This window comes from Notolabrus celidotus, chromosome 13 (assembly GCF_009762535.1).
Source record: "Notolabrus celidotus isolate fNotCel1 chromosome 13, fNotCel1.pri, whole genome shotgun sequence".
In the NCBI taxonomy this organism is placed as follows: domain Eukaryota; kingdom Metazoa; phylum Chordata; class Actinopteri; order Labriformes; family Labridae; genus Notolabrus; species Notolabrus celidotus.
Genome location: NC_048284.1, coordinates 23,853,467 through 23,876,140, shown reverse-complemented (window position 1 = coordinate 23,876,140; position 22,674 = coordinate 23,853,467). Strand labels below are relative to the sequence as shown.

General features: G+C 41.7%; 1 long non-coding RNA gene across 1 annotated transcript in view; it reads left to right on the top strand.

The window, feature by feature from the left end:
* LOC117824359 overlaps positions 1-22,674 on the top strand; it is a 64,596-nt gene that overhangs the window by 26,363 nt on the left and 15,559 nt on the right. Inside the window, exon 3 of the long non-coding RNA XR_004633571.1 lies at positions 13,879-13,994. This is a non-coding gene — a long non-coding RNA (uncharacterized LOC117824359). The remainder of the gene's footprint in view (positions 1-13,878; positions 13,995-22,674) is intronic.

The following is a 22,674-nucleotide window of genomic DNA, read 5'->3' as shown; positions in this document are numbered from 1 at the left end:
TGAACTTATCACATAAGCACACATATCCTCCTGCACTACTCTTCTTCTACTCCTTAACTGTATAACTGTCCTATGTATCTGTTCACCTATGCTATCTTTGGCATGTCTGTGGAACATTGCACCATGTAATTTCCGAAATGATGCACCAGCAGCTGTTTTTGAAATATGAGTCAAAAATCCCTGACTAACAAGCACTGCCTCCTCTGCAGCTTTGAACTGATGTCATGACTGACAGCACAATGAAGATGTCAGTCAGCTCATTAGGTTTGATTGCTGACAAATTTTCAGTTTCAGGCTCTGCTGTTCATTTTGGAAGCCAGCATTTTCTCATTACTCTTATGGCCACCAGAGGATTAGTGGGTTTTTTACCATTTTGTTTGGATTTCCATCTATAAGTATACACGATTCTCAGTCATCAGCTGTTACATCATGTTAGAGTCAGAAAATAGAATTTGGCGTGGGAAAGTACCTTCAAGTAAGATTATTACATGCTGACAGGACTGATGTAGCTGAAGAGCTGCATTAATCATTATGCTGTAGGGTTTGACTGAAATGATGTCATTAGTTTCTTACTAACTGAAAAAGCTCTTAAAAAGACTGACTTCCCATGCACACTTCACATTAAAGGTCTTCATCTCTCCTCTGAAACACTACTGTTCTGTCTGGGGCTGACACTGTGATCATTGAATATTAAAGAATATGGGAAATTCTTGATTGGCACATTCTCCCTGGAGCAGCAGAGCCAAAGCAAAGTGTCACTGCAGATGTGGTGTATGTTAATGTTTATCTGCTCTGACAGAGTCCACAGGTGTGTGAGGTGTTGGTTTTCACCTCTGAGAGCAAAACTCTTTTTATCACCCTTTTCAAACACACACAGCACACACACATAGCCTGGAGCCAAAATGCACTTATACAACAACATGTGCACACATACACCACTGACTTCAAAGTAGTTGTAGAAACTGGGGTTATGAAGGGAACTTAAAAGTCTTTAATTAGCTTCTTAAATCCTTCTGTTTATGTTTGACCATACGTGTAGTGCTTTGTCTCAGGGTTTCTTGTTCTGCAGGGATCAGTTACAAGCCTGCAGTTACAAAGTGCACACTAACGTGTCGATGCATAATGGTGACTGGGATTTACTCACAGGATTGTGCACATATTGAAATGTGAAGCAACGATTGTTTAAACCCCTCTTATGCGAAAGAGTGATATAATTTAAAACGTATGTGAGAGGTTCTCCAGAGAACTTGTTGTTTGCATTAAATACGTTCAACAGCCTACATTTGTGCTTAGCATTATAGAGAGAAGTAGTATGAACATGATACACACCATCTTAAATGTTGTTTAACGTGAGATGATACCAGTTATTCAACATTTCACTCAGTCTTTATATCAAGGTAACCATCACTTTAAAGTCACTTCATATTAAGGAGATGTGTGTTTGGTAGATTATTTCTTTGTTGTAACATAGCTTCTTGGCAAAAAAAATCTTATACTGTTGGAAAGCCTGTTTATTTCCCTTTTAAATGGTGCCACATTGTAAGGAACATGCATTTGTGGGATAAGCAGCAGAGCTGAGTATGTGGGTTGCACCCATGAAAAATCGCCATTTCTTGTTTGCCAATGCCAAACAGCTTATTCTGCCACTGACTCTTGTTTGGTGTTGTTTGGTGGATTGGATGACAATTAGGAGCCTCAGTAGCATGTGAAAGAACCATACACAGCCGCAACAGTCTGACACCTCCTCCTCATGCTGGTCACCAGCCTGGTCACACACTGTTGTGGGATGGCATCCCTTTCTTCATCCAGCATTTGTGTTCAGTGGGGTTGAGGTCAGGACTGCTGGCAGTGCAAAAGCACTGTGCCCCCATTCTGACGCTCATGGAGATAACGTTCCTTATTTTTTGGTCTCCTGTTTTTCTGTGAAGGAGTTTCCTGTTTTTCCCTCTTATTCCTCAGCTGAGGTGTGGAGCTCTGCTGATAAGAGAATATTACCAGGCACATTGTTCAGTTCGACTTGCACCCTGATACTCTCTTTCTTTCCAATATTTTTTTACGAGATAGTACATGCATGCTCTTTTGTAAATCTGAGGTTATTACAGAGGTTACAGTAGAGAGGGAGAGAGGTTATTGGATGTGAGTGAGAAAGAACGTGTAAAAGCATCAGCCCACAGCTTTTAGTTGCTCTATCTCTGTGTGTCAGCTTGCTGTGTTTCCACAGAGCACAGTTTGTATGAAAGAGAAATATCTGAAATAAGAGTGGGAATAAAAGCTTGGACAAAAGAGTTACAAAGAGCAAAACAGAAAGAGATAATAAAGAGAAAGTTTTAAAGTCTGTAAACAGAGGGGCCATTGTTCCCACCACAGGCTGCATTGCGCATCCCTCATATCGAGTCCTTGTGAAGAGTGATTTCTCATTAAACCTTGAAAAACAGCACCTTCACAGACAGACATTCATTTGAAGTAAATGTTACTTTTGTAAAATTGCTCACACAGACAGCGACACACAGGGATGTCGGCATTTCAAGGCACTCGTTCTTCTGTGAGTCGGGAAGCAATGACAGACCCCAGCGTGCAGAATAAAGGCCTATCATCTGCTGTCACTCTCTCCTCACAGACCTGGGGATTTTGCATGGGGGCTGGCTGAACCTGTTTTGAGCTTGTTATTTATTTATTTCATCTGTTATCAAGGGCTCAAGAAGCATAATGTGCCTTTGGTGAGGAGTACAATTTGCTACAATCCTCTCAATGATGGATTTCACTGCTCAGATCCTGCACCGCTTTGATTTATGACATAATACAGAGTGATACTCTGCTCATGTTACACAATAGCTCCCCAAGCTGATGTAACTCCAGCTCACTGTGGTCTCTTTGCCCATCACAGCTTCCTCTGCTGCTAAAATAGAGAAGCCTCACGTGCACTACAAGCGTGATCTGACTGAATGAAGCTGCCATAAGGTGTAGAGATGAGCTGGTTTATTTATGTAACCAAATAAATGCCTTATCAATGAAAATTACAGTAAATGAATCAGCAAGACCTCGGCTGTTATCGAAACTGCCTACTATACTAGCAGTAAGTACTGATTTGGCCAAAATTCAGTATGTAGTAAGCAGTATGTGAACAAGAGCAAAATCTGCAGTATGATAAATTTCCCAGATGTCTACTGATTCGGGAAAATTTCACAGTATGCATTGGACCAGTCTGCCTCACGTACTGTTTCCCACAATGCACAGCGCTCGTTACGCTTTTTCTTTTCTCTTCTTTTTTTGATGGGTGGAACTCAGTTTTTATGTGCTGTGAAAATTATTAAATTCAGTATAAACCACTTCTTAACTTTTTAAATCATTAGTGAATGCTAACGAAGCAGTTTATCTATCAGCTTTGCCGCTGTTTACTTCCGCTTTCCGAAACCGGAAATTCAGTGACGTCTGGCCCAGCGTACTGCAACACAGATCGAACAGAACAGTCATACTACATACTAAATTCAAACGCAGTATGTACAACATTAGTAGGTAGTATGTAGCAGGCCATTTCGAAAACAGCCATTAACTTTCTTTGCTTTCCTTTTCTTTCCCGTATCAAACAGGCAGTTCTAAATATAGAAATATTAACTTACAGGCCCTACAGACCCAAATCCACAACTGCCTTCTGGTAAAGGATCTTATGTTTATTAGAGCAAATTACTCACTACAATCATACAAATTCCATTTCACTATTTTGAGGACTCATCCTCACTGTCAGATCCTTTGGTCTATTAATTGTATAATATTGCATACGATAAGATAAAGTGAATTTGAAACTTATCTCTCTACTTTGTCTTACCTTTGAGAGTCATTTTTAAGAGAAACAGAGATTGGCAACATGAAAAAAATTGAAGATGTCAGGAGTTTGTACTCTGCTTTAGTTTTGTACCGAGGCCCTAAAAGCCAGACAGAACCGCAGGAGCCTCCTTTCGATCTTCCTCTCAGCTGTCTGATGTTCTCACCTACTCTCTCACTCTTTCTGTCATCTTTGATCAAAGCTGTTAAAGGTGCCACGCTAGAGAGTGTGATGGACGGATGCAGCTCTCTCCCTGTGTCTCTGCTCCGTCCATGGCTACACTAAAAGCCGACAGGATTTTATTGATCTGTACTGTTCAGAGAATCTCTCTTTTTAACCATGACACCCAAAATGAGGGAACGGTTCAGTAGCTTGACATGCACTGAGTTTCTTATAGTGATGCTTTGAGTATTTGTTTCTCATAATGTGAAAAAAAACTCATCACAGGTGTTTTTTATTTTATCTCACTGTCTGCATTCTTGGATGATCATGATCACTTAATGACCCAATGCACATGATCAAAGCAGTAGTGAGATCTGGATTAAATGCATTGTCTATCTGTACTTCTCCTGTTTTAAAAGCACATATTTTGAAGAACCTACATTTTCCTAATTTTTTTCTCAAGCTCAGCTAAGCAGAATAAAAAAAAATCCCCACCTGCAAGCACCAATACATAGAGTTTGAAACAAAATCCGCCATTGGGACATTTTGATTTCAGACAGGTCAGCTGTTCAATGGATTACAGTGGAGCACACAGTGACCAACACAACATGGTTCGAAGAGCACAGCAGGTGTCATGGCCTCACTCTGACACCATCAGAAAAAGGAAAGAAACACACAAGTAGCAAGACTCCTGTTTTCTTTGTGTCTTCGCTTTTTCTCATGTGTCTTTGCTGCAGATACATCCAGACATTTGTGTGGTTTATTTGACAACGACAAGGCAAACTATTCCAATAAAGCATAGTTTTTCATCTTGCGGACATCAGTGTTTGAACACAAGTAAATAGATATTGATCGAAAGTGATATGACTGTACACCAACTCTGAAGTGTATTAACAAGTTTTTTTTTTTTTTTTTTTTTGAGTAATTAGGAAAACATTATTTGCATCACTCTGGTGTCAGGGAGCTCAGTAATGATCGGACCAGAAGTAGAATCTGAAATCACTGAATTGATAATGAGGTTAAGGTAAAAATAAAATGAACAGGGGAGCATATTTTGTAAATGGGGATAACCTTGTAATAAGATGCTGTAAATCATACTGAAAATGAGATGATTCAAATTTTAAAAGGCTGACTCTGTGGAAGCTGGATAAAGGAGACAGGTGGAGAACAGAGATGAGGGGTGCAGGGATGTGAGGTGGCAGTTGAGAGCTTTCAAATTAGCTTTAGATTGAGGAGGAAAGTACAATAGTGCTAGCACAGAGTGAAGCTGTATCATCAATGATAGTGACAATTTCCAAGCAGACAGCATCAGCAGGAAGTCTCAAAGAAAGTTCTGCTATGTTACGAGGAAAAGAAAGCATGGCTGGAAGGAAACTGATTTCTTCAACGCTTGAAACATGTCATCCAGCTTTTAGTTATTTTTACCAACTCTGATAAAGAATAAAGTGATATTGTGTTACTTTATTTTCTGACATTTAACATACATTGAAATCACACACTCAAACATTTCCCAAGAATTTATCTTCCTCTGCCGAGCAGAGAGAAACTATCTTAAGCCCTCTGGATATGATTAACTAATGCTCCTGTATGTTTGGTCATCCTGTCACTGACTCACTGTGTCATTTGCATTCACAGTGAAAAAGTCTCTAAATTGAGCTACCTAGGTTCTTTACCCTGATGAGAAGAGACGTCGACCAGAGGCATCATTTGGAAACACTTAATAGCTCTCATTTATTATCCACACATCTTTGTGTAAAACCTGAAGGCATTTTTTTGTAGGTTAGTCAAGTATCTCTTTATCTCACTCTCAGTGTTTGAACAGTTTTATGCTTTTTACATAGTTGGAGCCAGATGTCTGATGTAGATATGTGCTCTCTGTGAGTGGTTAAGTGGTGCATGTATCAGGGGGAATTTTAATGCTAAAAGTCAGCCTGTTTCACACTGAGCTGAGTCAAACCCATCAGCTTTCCCTGCCATTGTGAATGGTAAAACATGTCAAGTTGGACGAATACAACATTTAGTGGGTATGAGGAGAGGCAGCCTCTAGTAAAAAACATGACTTTAGTAACAGACACTCTACCTCCCAGTAGTTTTGTCCTGACTGTGAAAACTGGCTTGAAGCCTGTAGCATGGTGCAGTGTGTCTGCTTTTTCTATTGAATAGATTCAGAGCTTCTGCTACGACTGTAACGAAACATGTCCCTGATTTAAAAGGTTCTGTCTATGAAAAGTTATTCATTTAATTCTTTGCTTTCTTCATCATTATGACACCGTTCATCATGCAAGAACAGAAAGATCATCTCACTGTTTGTGAACAAAACAATCTGCTGTCCAACATCCACAACAGAGTCCTGAAGAAACGACAAAGCGAGGAGCGAGGATAAAGCTGCGATTTTTTTAAAGATATATGGAAACATTGTCATGATTGCCTGTCTACAGGGAGCAATTTTACCGTGGTCTGGATGTCTCAACAGCATGTGGGGAGAATTTCAACTTTCCACTCAAAGCCAGAAGCTGTGCTGCAGTGATTGCTAATCAAAGACAGAGCTACAGAAACTGACGGACAGACAGACATCTCAGTGCTGACAGCTGCACTGTCAAAGTGTCACAGGAAGACTGCAAAAGGTGAAACTGTCAGACTTTTTTTTTTCCAGCATTTGAAATGGATGGAAAACAGGTGCCATGAATTTGATGACAGATTCATTTTACGTTTCACTCTATACTCACATAATAAGGACATCCTCATTTTTTATGATCATAAGAAATATTTTTGAAGTTTTTTTTCCCTGCTTTTTTTTTACCACAAAGAACTCAAATGATCGGTAATTGTGGGAGGAAAACGGTGAAACAGGTCAGTGAATAGGCAGGTATTATCTTTGTGTTGTCAATCTCCCTGAGACAGGATTTTCCACTTGTTTCCTTAAATCCATATCACTTTCCTCAAAGGAGATATGGGGAAGACGTGGCCCATTTGTTGAAGATAAGCTATCGTGAAAGCCTGCAAAATTGGCCGTTACACCTCGAGGCAATATTCTCATCAAAAGACACCAAACTGGCTCCAAGATTGCTAACTGCTTTCATCCTCATGTGCCATCGTGCTTAAAGCTCCTGAAATTAGCTCATTCAGCCAAAACAGATGTTCTGATGACTTTCAAGTGAAGTTTTCAGACTTTTTTTCCTTCACTAGATGAAATTAGACAGCTGAAGAGAGATGCATGTGGGGAGAACACAGGGGTAGACATGCAGCGAAGGGCAGTGGCCAGGAATTGAACCAGCAACCACTGCAAGGACCGTAGCTGTAACTGTAGCTCCAGTACATGGGGCCAACACACCAACTGGTGCCCCTGTTGTGATGGTTTTTCTGGATTCTTGATTCACAGTGACTCACAACATGTAGTGTTTTACGTCAGCCTTTTAATCTTTGATTCAGTCCATTGTACCCATTGACTTGGAGTTGACATGTGGAATGTTTTTATAGAGAAGTGCAGATGATACAGGTACAGACATTTGAGCCAGAAAGCACTTCAGTGTTCTTGGTGTGATAAAACATTTGGTAAAGCAGTAAAAAGGGATTCACTGGGCCAAAAGAAATACTCTCTGCTCTCCAGTTCAAGGCTGCCATTCATCCATCGATGTAGCTGAGCACATCATCAAATGAACCGATCAGCTCTGTAGCTCTACAAAGACCCACACTTAGTACCCAGATTCCCCTTTAAGTGTTAATTGAGCCCCCTGCTGAGCCCAGATGATTTGATATCATTTTAATTTCCTCTGAAGGGGAAAAATCTCATCCGTCTCATCCGCCCCCTTCCTCTTCCCCCACACCCCCAGCCCTCCTCTCTTTGCCTGTCCTGCTCCGCAATAGAGAATAAAGACCTGTGCTATTTCAAAAGGTCCGCATGTGGAGGGGATGACATTCAGAGCGCTTCCATCTCAAGGTTAACTGAAAGGTGTTGGTGAGTGCAGGCTTTAAAAGCATTTTTCACATTACATGGATTAGCAGTAGGCATGGTAACATGAGCAATTTTCATTCAACCCAATTAAAATCTGATTGGAGATTCCCCCTACACTCTGCAGACTGTTTACATGGATGCTGAATAGAATGATCTGATTAAGATGTGCGTGAATGCATCAAGATTGTAAACACAATGAAAAGACTGTGTGCAGTTACTCCACCAGTACAATGTGACAACATAGCAGATGAAGAATGTGTTGCTTTCCTTTAATTACAATGGTTTCAAATACAGAGCTTATGGTTCACCCTCTGTTTTAAAGACAGGCTGTAGAAATCATTGGATATGGTAGCTAGAGCTTTTTTTAAAACACAAACTCAGTATTTAGGTAAGAAACCATCACAGAATGATGGCCTGCCCCAATTCAGTTTTGATTCATTCGATATAGGATGGTGTCATGTAGACCCATTACATATGATCACTTACATTATTACCATCCTATCTCTAGACCCTGTGTTATGACTGTGTTGTGAGCTCCTCCTCAGTCTTACAGAGTCAAACACCAAAAGAGGACCCACCTCGATGAAAACCGAGAGGTGGGATGTCTTTAATTCCTGCTCTCATCTTCTGGTTGTATCACCATTCAATGATTCATCAGAATGGGGTAACTAATCCATAGATTAGCGCTCATGCAGGAATTATCTTTAAACTAAGTGATTGTTGTCACTTATCAGTTTTTTTTTTGGCGCTCAAACTCAGGGAGATAAGGTGATTTAAGGGAGATTCCTTGAGCTGCAAAATATTTCAATGAGTGTGTGTTGTGGTGCTGTTGGAGTTCTATTACCATGTAGAGATTAATTTGTGTTTACTGTCTTTTTGTCCCCCCTGTTCTCCAATCATCCCTCTCATAATCTTTGACTGTCCAGAACTGCAGTACACGTTACCTAATAAACCAAGACCTGTTTATTTGTCTTTTTAGAGGCACCTTGTTTTCCAGAGAGCTGTGGGTGAGATAATTCTACTCTTTGCCTCTCATAAGTCACCTCAGGTTTAATCATTCCAGCTTTAGGAGGGATATCCCAGCAACAATAGCAGCCCAATGGCTGCATCATCAAAAGGTTCATTATCAACACTAACAGCAAACTGGAGTTGTTGTTGCAGTTGTTTCTGGTATTTAAGTTTATTAAACAGTAACAGTGGACGCTGTAAACTGTCTACACCTGATTCCCTTTGGTCTTCCTTTCTCGCCCAGCTCCAGCCAGAGTTACAGCGTATTTCACTCAGATGAGATTTGGTATGGATGAGATCTAGGAGCTCTCCCTTTCTGTTTCTTCGCTCAGATATATACGGCCTCATTTCATTGGCTTAATGACCTCATTTAAACTGAGTCTAATGACTCTCATTAATGTCCTGGCACATCCCAGAGCTTGTGACCGTGCTCAGCAGCAGTGTCCTCTGCATGGTCACCGTATATCTTCATTTAGAGGCCTGGTCTCTGTGGAAAACGAGACCTGTTTGTTGTCTTCTTTTAATGTTTAAGATTAACAATAATATAATGAAGCAGCTCATCTATTCTACGGTTTACACGTAACAGTATCTCGGGGAGTTTAAAGTGCAATCCATCACTGATTTGTTAAATAGCACCATGATACTCTGTGATGGATCAATTTCATAAACTGACCATGCTGACCGTCAGCAAAGATCAATATACAGACGGGCTTCTTGATGTGGTCATGACAACCAAAGCAGGCTCATCATTCATAGAGCTCCTGTCAAAGACAGAGGTAAAGCACACACAGAGGAACATGTGTCAGGATATCACTGCGCTCTAATCCCGACTGAAACCTGACAGCTCAGTAAACTTCAGAGGAAAGGTGCTTCTTCCTCTTCCTACTAGAGCTATATCCTGTTCCTACAACAGACTTAACCGCTCAATCCTGTAGACTATTTCGGATTACAAGCTGCTGTCAAGATGTGCACAGGGAGTCAGTGTTGAGTTTGGTTCGGTTCTGTGAGGGAAATAGGACTTTGTGTATTACTGAAGTTTCTTTCAAGCAGGCCTCTAGTAGCATTATGACCTCATTCTAATAATGCAGAGGGGCTGTGGACACTTCTGGACAAGAAGAGGAGCCTTTGGATAAAGAACCAAAAGAAAGAAAACTTTGTCTTACAAATTGTGTCCTGTTTCAAAAAGAGAACACACTTTGGGACATCCCCCAACTTTTTCACTTTTTCCAAAGTTAAAAAGCTTTAACTTGTCTTGTTCCAATTTAAGAGGAGTTCATTCTACAGCAGTTTAAAAGGCACCTCAAAACAGACAGAAAAAAACACTCACATAATAGAGTGAGAATCTGTTTATCCACCTGCTGCAGTGCAGTTCATGGTTATTTCTCACTTTCTTTAAGAGTCCTCTGTGTCTAATGATCCCAGCGTGTCTCTTCAGTGTATATCTTACTCCTAACAGAGCGCTCTGTGGACTCCCCCCTGTGCTCACAGGAGCACAGAGCTGAGCTGACCTCTTCATCTTGTGGGATAAACCAGTCTTTCAGTCTCCTATCAAACCCTGGGGAGCAGAGCTGGGCTCTGAAACCTCAATGTTTGGAGCTCTGACATGTAAACACATCTGACTGCTTGTGTGCAGCTTCATGTGGACCTTTTGGCTGAGAAAGTCTCAGGTAGATGTCCATATCCCTGCTCAAGTATCCACACTTACACAAAAAATCTGCCGTATTTAGAGTATGATTGCTTTTGGCTTAGTTGTGAGGCTCCAAGTGTGAACTGTTAATGTTCTATTGTACTCCTGTTAAAAAGAACATGCTGTGAATGAGTAAAATAAACTGAAGAAATAAGAGAGAGTGAGAGACCTGTGAGCACTCTGGTAATTATACACCTTAAAGGCGTCATGAGGGGTTTTGATGTAACACTGCTGTAATGTAGGTTCTGCTGTTTCTCACTTAATAATGCTATTTTTGGGAGCTGCATTGAAAGGTTATACACACTGCAGCCATGTGGCACAGAGTCCATCTGTGTGGAAGATGTGAATCTGCTTCTTAGCCCATCCTTAATTAGACACATTTGTGGCAAATACTGGCCAGTGGCTTTGGATGTGTTTAAAGTTGAATCCTTGATTCTGTTACAAATCAACATAATGTCCACCAGATTTCCAATAAAGATCATCCTTCAAGACAACATGCAGGCATTCAGTTTTTTTATTGCACATTTGGGCCCCAAGATTTAATTAAAGCTCTCAATACATGTGGAGTAATGACCTCCCAAGAGCTCTCATATCTCATTCTATAAGGAGTCTTTGTTCAGGAGGGTGATAGGCTGTGAGAAATCTGTGTAGGAGTCAGGTTTTGATCAAACAAAGAAGAATATCAGGAGGCGGAGAGGACTAAATGTGAAATACTCAGTCTCCTCAATGAAAATAAAGATTTTCGGAAATTCGTGGATCATAGCAACTAACGGGTCACTGATGATGAAGAGTTAAAGAATAAAGAGATTTATTCAAAACAATTTAACCCTCGCTACAATAACAAAACTCTTTCACACACTGCACATTCTGAAATGTTAATCCAATGAATAATTCCATCTGTTCATGTAAGGAAAGCAGCATGAGTGAACACAGTGGGAACTTGATGCTCATATAAGTCTGCAATAAGCATCCACTGCATATTTCCCATGATTCTCAGCTCTTCCATTTGGTCGCCTGGTTCTTTCTCTGCCAAAACACCCCAGATTGTGGTTTCCAGAGTGCATTCATTGTAAAATAAATCTAAATACTCCCCACACTGTGCTCTTGGCAAGCTAGATACCGTTTCCAATCATATTGTAATATCAATATAAAGTTTAATTTATTCTTTTGTGTCACACACACACACACACACACACACACACACACTGGGCCACACATGCTTTTGTACACATACTGTCGTCTCTGGGTCTCTTGAACTGCTGCTTTGACCTGTGAAGTGTATTTAGTTCCTCAAACACTCCACATATCAGGCAGGGTCATGGTCTGTTGGAGACCTCTGTCTCTCTTTGTCCCGACCAGAGCCAATGGAGGCCAACATGGCTGCCGACACGCTCATTTGGGAGGTGCTACTATAACAAATGTTATAGACATACTCTATTTCTCTTTCTCTCATTTGCATAACACAAGATCTACATAGAACAGGAGCTTATGCTGAGCAGTTTTTCTGCAGAATCCTTGTGTCCTTTTCTGGTATTGCAGTATTGAACTGGTGCAATACTTCACACAGACATTTCTGCAACACTCAAAGGTTTAAGGGAGGGAAAGATCCATGTTGCTTTGTTGTGCATGCATGTGTATGCTCATGTATCTGCATGTGTGATTGAGTGAATTGTAAATGAAGATGCAGCACTAAATGAAAACAAGAGTATATTCTGTGAGTTAGAGGGTAAGGTGAAGCATGGCTGAGGAGGAATACAGTAAAGCTCACAGAGCATGGGAGGAGAAACACTCATTAAAACATATAGTGAGATATAGAAAACAACTCCTCACCTTGAAAATGGTCTGAATTTTCCCTCCATGAGTCTCCAGGGCTCTCAGGAGGAACTGAGTGCTGAGGGCTTTCTCAGAGTAAACCATTTCCCTTTTCTCTTGACAGAAGTCAACAGGTGGAGCTGGACAAAAACACCTGACAGCCTGTCTCCTCCTCCACCAGCTTCACTCTCTCACTCCATCACTCTGTTTTCTGATTAGCCTTGAGATGTTTCTCTTTGCTATTTTATTTTCTATTCCCATTCCTATCCTCCCAGCACTTCATCAAAGTGTCAGATAACTTTCAGTGTAGATTCATCAAGTCAGTGACACTCACTGGACATGTCTGCTGTGGAGAAGTTGTTTTATAGCAGATTGTGTGCTGCATAAGTAACATAAAAAAACTGCAAGGATACATAGAGTTACAGTATCTGATAGAATCAATGACCAGATCTGATTATTGGTTGATTCTTTTGGGGATTTCGAATAAAATGTGTCAAACTTTGATGGTTAAAGATTCTTAAATATAGTTTGAGTTTTACAAAATAAATGATAAGAAGACAACACTTTGGATTACTGTAATGAGCTTTAAATGAAAAGCATTTTAAAGTTAGATTTTTTTTTGCCTTTTTTTGCCTTTATTTGATATGACAGCTGAAGAGAGGACTGGGCGGGGGGGGGGGGGGCATGCAGGAAATGGTCGACCAGCCGGGAATTGAACCAGCGACCCTGCGACGAGGACTGTAGCCTCTGTATGTGGGACGCTTAGACGGGTAGGCCACCAGCGCCTCAAATGAAAAGCATTTTAACACATTTCTGGCTTTTTTTTTTTTTTTTTTAAGTATATTTTTTGTCTTTTTGTCTTTATTGACAAGAAAGCTGAAGAGAGACAGGAAACGTGGGGAGTGGGAAGACATGCAGCAGATGGTTGCGGCCGGGAGTGGAGCAGGCGACCTCTGCTACGAGGACCTCTGTTTGTTAGGCGCTTCGACCGATATGCCACCAACGCCCCCTTTCTGGCTTTTTATAGACTTCTTTTGTTGACGTTTTTTTTCAAATAGGTTATGCAGGCCTGCTCATCGTACCTAAATTCTCTAAAAGTAGTATGGGAGGTAGAGCCTTAAGCTGTCAGGCCCTCTACTTTGGAATCATCTGACAGTCAGGGTCAGGAGACCTCTCTAATTCTCTCTTTTTAGTAAGATGTTTATACCATATACTCATACAGGCTGTATTCAGCACTCACTCACTGCACTTATTTCAATTAAAACTATGCCATTTTGTATTCAAACAAAAGGTTAAAGGGTCTTTAACTTGAAAGCAGCACTTTATGGGATCTAAAGACAAGAGTGTGTTTAATTTTTTAACTTTTAATCTGACAAAAGATGCAATATACCACAATCTTGTGAAATAATCAGCGATGTTGTCTTTTATGTCCTGCAGGTATTAGGTGTTTCTCCTTCTGCTCAGGACTGCTGCTGACTCCAGGGGTGAGGTGGGGACAGACGCCCATTAACCAACTCTGCCTGCCAAGCAGCATCAAGATAGTAAGCCCAGAGGTAATGAAGCTTACACACACAGCATTTACATACAAACTAATAGACACATTTACTCATCTATTTACTCCTCCTGATGTGAGGTTACAGTGATGGAAGTTTTTCATCATTGCTATGCCTGCACACAGCAGGTTTAAGCATGCACACACATCACACACACAAGACTTATATGCTTCAGAAAAGACAATTTTAACCCCCTACTCTAGCATCTAATGCTAATGAGACGTCATGGCTGACATGACCTACATAAAAAACATGCTTTCCTTCACATGATGAATAATTAAAATGCACAAACAACATCTTTAAATAAACCAGCTTCATCAAGCAAAAAATGAAGGTGGATTCAAGAAGTTCTAGTCCACCTACAAGTTTCCCTAACTCTTCTCTTTGCTTCAATCTTACTGTCTCTGCAGTTCACACATGATTAAATCCAGTGTTGTACTTTGGTGCCCTCATTGTAATGAACTCACCCAGAATGGCTCTGCCCTACAGCAGTTCATTTACTTCCACTGCTCTGCTGGCCTCTGCCTCCTGCTCATCACAAACGTGTCTCATTTAAGAATAACACTGACACACAGCTTCTTCTAGTAGAAATTAAACTGAAAACATCCAGATTGTAGACAGCTGCTACTCTGTTAGCAAAGCATCATGTTCAAAACAATGTTTCAGATCCTGATACTGCATTACCAGCTCCCCACTAATTCAACTACCAAACAGGAATACTTCTGTTTCAACATCTAATTGCTATGGAGGGATGTAGATGTGATGATAAAGTGTACAGTGCAAGGCGAATCTTGTCTCTTTGCCCCCCTGCTGTGAAGCCACAGTCTCCTTCTGTGCATTGAGAGTCCGGCTAAATGTCCATGAAGCTCCAGATTTTTATTATTTTGGAAAGTGAACGTGGGCTTCACTTCCTATACCCCCTCCCATCCTTACAGCACCCATACTGCAGCTCAGACTGAAGCATGAAGGTAGTGAGATGTCAGTGACCGACCACGTTGACGCATGTGACCCCACATGCGATCCCAGCAGAGTGTTGCATATTTATGCGGTGTGTGTGCGTTATTCCAAGCTGTGACTGGTGTTCACGGTGCAGCCAGCTCCTCCACACACTTCACATCACTGGAAAGTCACTTTAGTTCACTCACTTTTCAATCACTTTTCTTTGTTTGGTGCCTGATTCAAGCTAACTATGATAAAAATATATACATGAAAGAAGCTTTTCAAGGGGAATGCTAATCGTAATTCTGAAAGCGGGGTGAAGATACAATCATTGCATTCATTGAATATTTATGTAGCTATATCTTTAACTGTGCTTGTTATTCAAAGCCTATGGATGTAGGTCAAAGCTTGGTCATAATTCTTAAAGTAATCTTTAATAGCTTAATATTTTTCTGCAAGTGACAGAAATAATACATAGTTCAGTATGATAGATGTTATTCATTAATATGTAACCTTTCTGAGAATCATACTCACACTCTTTTCCAGAGATCATTTTCCAGGACATTTCCAGGACATTTTCATTGATGATCAGCTGGGATGACAGTCTAAATTTAGTTCCTAATTTAGTTCCTAAATATTCGAATATTTTCCTCTCAGTGGAAGTCTACATGAAAGACATGTAGTCTATGGCTATCAATAAATCATCTCTTACATACTTAAAAATTATGGCAAATTGATAATAGAATAATGCAACCACAGATGTACAGCACTTCACTTTATTAGTGCAACCAAGTAACAATGATGGGCAAACATCTCAGCTTTCTCTTTTCTCAAAAATATAAAATAAGCTAAGAAAAAAACAAAAGAGCCTGCAAAGGATCAGGAAGCTGCCTTACTGAAATAAATAAATAATAATAATGATCAGAGGATCAGTTCATTAATGACCTAAATAGAACTGAATGACAAAAATGGCCCGCAAATGTTTCTCAACTCAACTCAAACTCAAAATATACCTGCTTAATCAAGATATTCATCCTGCTAAGTGGTCGATATAAAACAAAGCAAATGTCACGTTTTTTTATTTGAGTTACCTTAACTCTGAAAAAATTGCACCGGTGTAAAGACGCACTCTGTATTTGAAGATCTCTCAGAGATTTAAAAAAATGTAAACTGTCTTCCTGCATGGCGAGTTTATTACGATCAGCGATGTCTACAACGTGGAGTTTCTGTGCAGCTGTGTCGCTCTTTTTGTTCTGTTTGTTTTCACTATCGGGATTTGGACTCCTACTAGCTAGAGCAGGGGTTCTCAAACTTTTTGGAGCCCGGGACCCCTTACAGGTGAGAAAATCCATGGCCCCCTCATAATTGTAACACAGATTAAGCACATTAGTGATGTGTCATGATCAAAAGCTGCGGCTCTGAGAGCCGATGCTTTATAGTGAATCAGAAGAGCCGGATCGCATCGAGAGAGAGAGAGCCGGCTCCCAGTTCTTCCCTTTCGTTGCTTAGTTCTCTCAGTGTTCAGCCCCAGCTCTGCTCACAGCAGAACTTTGTTTTGATTGGTCAGCATGGCGGCCATGTGGCCAATCACATGTGAGGATATAGGATACAGGTGATGGAGGGGAGGCTGTGTATCCTGGCTTCATCTGTTCCTTCAGAGAGAGTCTTCTTGAAGACCGGGCAAATACTCACTGAGAGGAGAAATCGGATCAGCCCATCCAAGCTGGGGCATCGGATTTTTCTCAATGCCAACCTGAGGACATTAATTCTGGTTCAGTTCTGGTTCGGTTCTGGTTCGGTTCTGGTTCTGTTCTGGTTCGGTTCTTTTTCAGTTCTGTTCTGGTTGTGATTCGGTTCTGGTTTAGAAATGATTCGGTCCTGGTTCGGTTCTGGTTCGGTTCTTATTCGGTTCTTGTCGGTTCTGGTTTGGTTCTGTTCTGTTTGTGGTTCAGTTGTGGTTCTGTTCTGGTTCGGTTCTGGTATGGTTCTCTCCAGTTCTGGTTCTGTTCTGGTTCGGTTCTGATACGGTTCGGTTCTGATACGGTTCGGTTCTGGTTCGGTTCTAGTGCGGTTCTGGTTCAGTTCGGTCGGTTCTAGTTTAGTAATGGTTCGGTTCTTTTTTGGTTCTGGTTCGGTTCTGGTATTGTTCGCTCCGGTTCTGTTCTGGTTCTGTTCTGGTTCAGTTCTGGTTGGGTTCTGGTACGGTTCTGGTTCGGTTCTGATCCGGTTCTAGTTCGGTTCTGGTGCGGTTCCAGTTCGGTTCTTGTTCGGTTCTTGTTCGGTTCTGGTTCGGTTCTGTTCTGGTTCTGGTATGGTTCGCTCCAGTTCTGGTTCTGTTCTGGTTCAGTTCTGGAGCGGTTGTGGTACGGTTCTGGTACAGTTCTGGTTTGGTTCTGATCCGGATCTGGTTCGGTTCTGGTACGGTTCGGTTCTGGTTCGGTTCTGGTTAGGTTCTGGTTCGGTTCTGGTTCGGTTCTGGTTCAGTTCTGGTTCGGTTCTGGTCCGGGTCTGGTTCGGTTCTGGTTGGGTTTGCTTGAGTTTGGTTCTAGTTCAGTTTGCATGAGTTTGATTCTGGTTCTGTTTCCTTAAATTTGGTTCTGGTTCTAACCCTTACCCTAACCCTAATCTTAACCCTAATCCTAACCCTAACCCAGCCCTAACCCTAACTCTAATCCCAACCCTAACCCTAACCCTAATCCTAACCCTAAACCCAACCCTAATCCCAACCCCAACCCTAACCCTGAACCTAACCCCAACCCTAATCAGAACCCTAACCCTAAACCTAATCAGAACCCTAACCCTAACCCCAACCCTAAACCTAACCACAACTCTAACCCTAATCACAACCCTAATCACAACCCCAACCCTAATCACGACCCTGAACCCCAAACCTAACCCTAAACACAACCCTAGCCCTAATCACAACCCCAACCCTAATCCTAACCCTAAACCTTACCCCAACCCTAATCACAACCCCAACCCTAATCACAACCCTAAACCTATCCCTTATCACAACCCTAACCCTAATCACAACCCTATCCCTAATCACAACCCCAACCCTAATCACAACCCCATCCCTAATCACAACCCTAACCGTAAACCCAACCCCAACCCTAATCACAACCCTAACCCCAACCCTAATCCCAACCCTAACCCTAATCACAACCCCAACCCTAATCACAACCCTACCCTAATCACAACCCCAAACCTAATCACAACCCTAACCCCAACCCTAACCCTAATCACAACCCTAGCCCTAATCACAACCATAACCCTAACCCTAATCACAACCCCAACCCTAATCACAACCCCATCCCTAATCCTAACCCCAACCCTAACCCTAATCACAACCCCATCCCTAATCCTAACCCCAACCCTAACCCTAATCACAACCCCAACCCTAATCACAACCCCATCCCTAATCACAACCCTAACCCTAATCACAACCCCAACCCTAATCACAACCCCATCCCTAATTACAACCCTAACCCTTATCCCAACCCTAACTTTAACCCTAACCCTAACCCTAATCACAACCCTAACCCTAATCACAACCCTAACAATAACCTAATCCTAACCCTAGGATCAGGGTCAGAATGTTTTTTTAACAGAATAAATGCACAAAATTTGGCAATTATAAGTCTTCTCATAAAAACACTGTATGTAAAGGGTTTTCAACACAAACCTATTAGGTTTTTGCAAAGTTAAGGTAAAATATACGGCTACAAAAGATCCTAAATTAAGAGTCGTTCAGGAGTCGAAAGAGCCGACTCTTCTCTTGGGAGCAGAGTTAAAAGAGCCGGCTCTCTGAAAAGAGACGAACTTCCCATCACTAAAGCACATGCTTACTACCATTTGCACTCTTAGTGCCCTTGGAACTATTTTGTATTGTAAAACATATTCTCAATGTAACTACTTCAAACCTGTACCATAGTGATAACAGATACACTTCAATTTCGAATCAAGTAAATACCACTTGTATACTTTAAAACAGAGGGTCATTTCATTCCTTGTGGACTCAACATGACAGACATTTATACTTTTCAAGTAATTGATCTTAAACGCTTTCAGAAATTAACAGTAGCAAGATCACATATCCCTTCGAGCCACCAATGGTATCATAACAATGGTGTTTGCTGTTTTGTAATGACACAGCACAATTTTATAATTTATTAGAAATTGATTCACATTATTTTCACGGACCCCCACGCCAGGCTCACGGACCCTCAGGGGTCCCAGGACCCCACTTTGAGAACGACTGAGCTAGAGTACGGTAATTGAGCTCTCAGCCTGCAGAGAAAGTTGTGAGGCACAGCCCCCAAGCTCTCTGCCTGACTTCCACTGGTCACACTATAACTTAAATATAAGACTCTTTGAATCAAAAGAGCACTCTACAAGGTTAATGTACCATAATACATAAACAATATACCCCCGTTTTCTGTGAATGCATGATTATGAAGTGAAGGAGAAAAGATTTGAAAAAAGTTATGCAGTGTCGCTGTCTTTCCAGCACAGCGTGCACTCAACTTTCAATGAAACGGGATGTGTTTTTTTAATAGGGTCAGGTCACACGCAGCCATGTTGGAGTAAGTTCCAGGACTATATGTGATTTTTCAGGACATTTTACTTTTTCTCCCATTTTCCAGTTTTCCAGTACTGGAAAACTGGTCAACTGTTTTTCGGATTTTCCAGGTTTTCCAGGAGCGTGGGAACCCTGCAGATAATTTTTTGATGAGCCACAAAAGGAGTCTTCAGGGGTCACTTATATCTACCCTCTTTTCTTCTTACTGTTTTCTTCCCAACCCCCCCCAATACACACACACACACACACGCATGCAACACACGCACACACACACCACACACACACACACACACACACACGCACACACACACTAACAAAAACCAAGGGAGGCTGCAATCGACTCAGCCTGGTTTCATCTTTCTATTGCACTCTTAGCATCGAACACCACAGAGTTAAGAGATACGATTGGCTCAGAGTTTGGGTAAACTCAGAGTCTTACATAGATAATGTTGGCTGCAGCATTAATGCTTTCACATACATATGCAAAGATTTTGCATATTTATTCACTACGGGCCATTCAATCTCTGTATTGTTGGAGCCAGAGTTTGGTTCGCATTGCCCGCAGTAAGTCGAATTCGTTCCCAGTTGGGGTAGGACTCTGTCAGGGCTGCCCTTTGTCACCGGTTCTGTTCATAACTTTTATGGACAGAATTTCTATCTCTGCTCTTTGCAGATGATGTGGTTCTATTGGCTTCATCGAACAGTGACCTCCAGCTCCCACTGGGACGGTTTGCAGCCAAGTGTGAAGCAGTGGGGATGAGGATCAGCACCTTTTAAGTCTGAGGCCATGGTGCTAAGTTGGAAAAGGGTGGCTTGCCCTCTCCGAGTTGGAGGAGAGTCTTTGCCCCAAGCGGAGGAGTTGAAGTATATTGGGGTCTTGTTCATGAGTGAGGGGAAGAGGGAGCGCGAGATTGACAGACGGATCGGGGCGGCATCTGCAGTGACGCAGGCGCTGTACCGGTCTGTTGTGGTGAAGAGAGAGCTGAGCCAGAACGCAAAGCTCTCAATTTACTGGTCAATCTACGTTCCAACCCTCACCTATAGTCACGAGCTGTGGATAGTGACTGAAAGATCAAGATTGCGAATACAAGTGGCCGAAATTAGCTTTCTCCGCAGGGTGTCTGGGCTCAGCCTTGGAGATAGAGTTAGGAGCTCAGATGTGCAGGAGAGGCTCAAAATAGAGCCGTTGCTCCTCCGGATCGAGAGGAGCCAGATGAGATGGTATGGGCATCTGGTCAGGATGCCTCCCGGATGTCTCCCTGGAGAGGTGTTTCGGGGATGTCCGACTGGAAGGAGGCCACGGGGAAGACCCAGGACACCTGGCGGACTATGTCTCCAGCTGGCCTGGGAACGCCTCAGGATCCTCCCAGAAGAGCTGATGGAAGGGGCCGGGGAGAGATTGTCTGGGCTTCTCTGCTGAGACTGCTGCCCCCACAACCCGGATATGTGGAAAAAGATGGATGGATGGATGGATCTGTATTCACATACTTTTATTATTCTGTTGATCATGAGCCCAGATCTATTCATGACTGAAGTTATTATGTTTTGATGTAACGTGCACAGTCAACCAAAAACTTGTAGTTGTGGTGTGGAGGAAGCTGGAATTTGCCTTTCATGCTGTTTTCTGTCTTTATTTGATCATCTACCAACTCTTCATCTGGAGCTTACAAAATTGTATTAATCAGTCTCTTGTGCAGAATACTAAAGTTTCATACTCACTTTTTCCCTGATATGAAACCTGTCACGACTCTCTTTTAAAGTTGAATCAAAGCAGATATTTTCAGACGAGAACCTGAGCTCTGAAGAGAATCCAACCTGAGAGCTGGACAGTGTTAAATCAATGTACTAAGCTCTCCTTGTGACCTCACTTTATGTGAGGCCGTGCTGGATGAAACATAAAGTCCCCTCTCTTTCTGTGTACTGGAGCAGTTTCAGATGCCAGCAGTCATACACAAGACAGCAAACACTAAAGCAAGGGACTGTTAAAATACAAGCAGGGCCAATTCCATTCAGAGTTGCTCCAAGGTCTCAGAGAACAGAGGTGCACCTAAAACAACCTCTGATACAGATCTTGTAAGGTGGATGCTTCAGAAAGAACAACATTTTTCTGACCTTAAACCTCTATACAAAAGCAGCACCTGCACTGTAGCTATCTGAAATTGTTTAAAAGTGTATCAGGTTTTTCTTTTCACTGCTCTAGTTTGAAAAGCCCATGAGGCAGGACGAGCATTCAGGCTCTGCCCTCCTTTCTCTTTGAACTGAAATAAGTTTATCTGTTTGTGAAGGTGCTTCAGAGCTGTCTGAGACTGTGAGCTGTAAATTGGTGTTTGATTTGACCTTGGGAGTTTATCATGCATGGTGCCAGAAATACATGTCCACAATCCTCAACCAATTTTCACATTTAATGAAGCTTTTAATTGATTTGTTTTTGTTTCCTGATTCATTTTGATCAATAAGATGTGTCCAAATGAACGTGCAATTTGCAGAAAAGTAATTACAATGGGAGCGGCAGGTAAAATTGGAAATGGATAATTGAACAGATTTCTTGGTCTAAAAACTGCTGGGTTATTTGTTCTTCCCTGATGCTGGGATGATCCTGTTGAGTCATATTATGGGGTTATTTCCAGGGATTTGGGTAGTTTTTGTACAACACAGCAGCTGGGTTAGCTGTTCGGTCAGCCACAGATGAGACCCCCCCGGCTCCAAATGTATCAAGCAGCTGGGTCAGACAACCCCCAGAAATTCAAATATCAACCCAGCTGCTACAAGAAGAGGTGTTATTCACACCCCCTGCATACAGTAAATACATCCTGACAAAAATGGAAATATCCACTCATTTTAGTGGTGCCGTGAAGAATTTGTTCACCTTTCTGTGTGACATGTAATTGAAGAAAAACTAACATTCAGATATGGTTGTGCTTGTCAAGTTAAAAGCTTTTATAAAGTGATGATATGTCAGTGAACACTAAAGCCGCAACTTAGATTCAGAAAAGCTTGAGCCAGTAGACACAATGACATGCAGAGGAGTTTTTTTCTGGCGTTTTGACATCAAAGACCAGGATCTTGAAGGATCTGACAGAGCTCAACAATGGGCAGCTTGGTGTGTAAGTGGGTACAGTTGCAAACTTGTCCAGTTTCTTGGGTGTGACTTTTTGAATG